This window comes from Meleagris gallopavo, chromosome Z (genome assembly GCF_000146605.3).
Source record: "Meleagris gallopavo isolate NT-WF06-2002-E0010 breed Aviagen turkey brand Nicholas breeding stock chromosome Z, Turkey_5.1, whole genome shotgun sequence".
Classification (NCBI taxonomy): domain Eukaryota; kingdom Metazoa; phylum Chordata; class Aves; order Galliformes; family Phasianidae; genus Meleagris; species Meleagris gallopavo.
In genome coordinates, this window is record NC_015041.2 from 38346688 (window position 1) to 38348854 (window position 2167).

A 2167-nucleotide genomic window follows, 5' to 3' on the forward strand; every position below is an offset into this window, starting at 1 on the left:
GACAGAGTGAAACAAAAAAAATTAGTTAACATGTGACATTCTTATGAAATACCATCTTAGGACCTGTAACTTAATCAAGAGTGGGGTAAGGAGAATTATCTTTATAAGAACCTTTAATTATAACCCCCCTTCTAACAGCCTTTTGGATGTGGAGCATTTGGGAGCAACAGAGTGCACCTTTGCGGTTTAACCACTTGGTGTCAGGAAAGCACAGCCTAGCATTGCTCAGACTTTGTGATGCAAATACGGTTTGTTTTTAAGATGTGGCTTCAGCAAAATGCTGTCTCTTCTTTTTGTTATTATTATGTATTATTATTAATTTTATTTCATCGATTTCACTTGTTACATACAGATCATTAGTGCTTTTATTTTGTCCTTTTTTAAAAAAAGCTTTTTTTCCCCCTCAATCTTACTCTTTAGCCACAAATTTTTGTTTGCTAAGATGCTAGTAAGAACAAATCCTCCTGGAAAACTGGCAGAAGTTGTATACTAGAGATGTCAGCCTTTCCTGGGGTTGTTTTCTCTGCTCAGAATTTGATTCCAGTATTGCATCTTGAAATAATGTGCCTTTAGAAGAAGATTTTTGACTTTAAAATTGTTTTTACAGAGAAGTTTAGAAATAGCTTGTCATCTACTAAAAAATTGACAAAACTCCCCACTGTTCTAATTAGGTGAAAGGATGCAACAACGTGAGCAGAGAGAACAAGGACAGTCTGATGCTCCCAATAAAGATTTTAATGATTTTTTTTTTTATTCTATACTAGATTCTTCCTAACCTTTTCATGAGCATGCAGCAGGATAGCAAACTGTGTATTTCCATCCTTCATGCTTTATGAACATTTTGCAAAGCAGCAGTAGCAGCAGCTTTGCTGGTTCTGTAGTGGAAAAAGATGTTCATGGTGCAGCCACAGCTTCCCTGTCACTGTACTTCTCTGGGACATGCTGAACACAGAAGAATGAAAAAAAGATTAAGGAACAACCCTGATCTGCTAAGCAGGGAGTGTAATATAGGAGTATGGAGCAGTAGACATAATTCCATCAAAGATCTTCCTCTGAGGACAAATATAGGGTGCTGTATTTCATATACCTTGAGAAGTACGCGTGTGAGAAACACGCTCAAAATCAAAAATTTCCAATCAGGCAAAGATCTCTGTAAAGAGTAGTTTATTCATTATTGCAATAAGGGGCACATACCCCCTACTGACAAGGGAGAAATTGTGCAAATAGTCAGTAAAATCCATCCCACTATAAACCCTGGTCTGACACAGGTAAAGCCTCTCCTGGCACTCATTGGTTGAGCATCTCAGGCTTACAATCTTCTGAAACTATTGCTACGTTACACTTCCACAGCTATGTTTACACTTTCATACAATGTCTATTACCAACCCATTGTCTTTGGGTATACTCTGGACTTTTTATAGCGATAGGAGGACAATATTTTCACTCAATCTGTCTCTCCTTTGCCCTAGTGCCTGTGCCAATTCTACCTAGGTTGGAATGCCTCAGTCTCAACTTCACTCTGTTCAGGAGTTTTCTTTGTAAAAGGTTACTTATTCTGTAACTAAGGTTACTTATTCTGTGCTATACACAGAAACTACTGGAAACTTCCACTGAAAAACACAATCTACTTCTCACAAGTCTCGTATCTAAAGGCATGGTGTCAAAGTATTTTAGAGTGCTCAAAATCTAGGCTCACCCCTAGGCTTTACAATTTGTGTTCTCTTTGAACTGTTACAGTTTCTTAGAACTCCTGTCTTCTCGTTCAGATAGCACAGAACTCAATCTGATAACCAGTTGCTGCCTGCTCCCCTGTCTAATTGCAATTCAGGTGCTCATGCTTTTCTGCCAGGATGTTCATCAGAGAATCCACTATTAATGTTCCAGTTCACTTCAGTATGTGCAAGTTCTCTTAGCATCAGAAATGAAATTCCAGTTGCGATTGTCTTTCCAAAGAAGCACTCCTCAGAAGATACATTCATCTGGTAACATGCTAAATTTAGATGAGGACTTACTGAAGTGTTGATCTGGGATGGGGAGGGAGGGTACCCTGTGAGAGCACACATGCACAAAAGCAGAACACAGCAGATCCTATTAGCTTTGCCATAGCCTAAGGCATATACTATTTGGATGCTGTTTCCTCCATGCCGCACACACACACACACACACA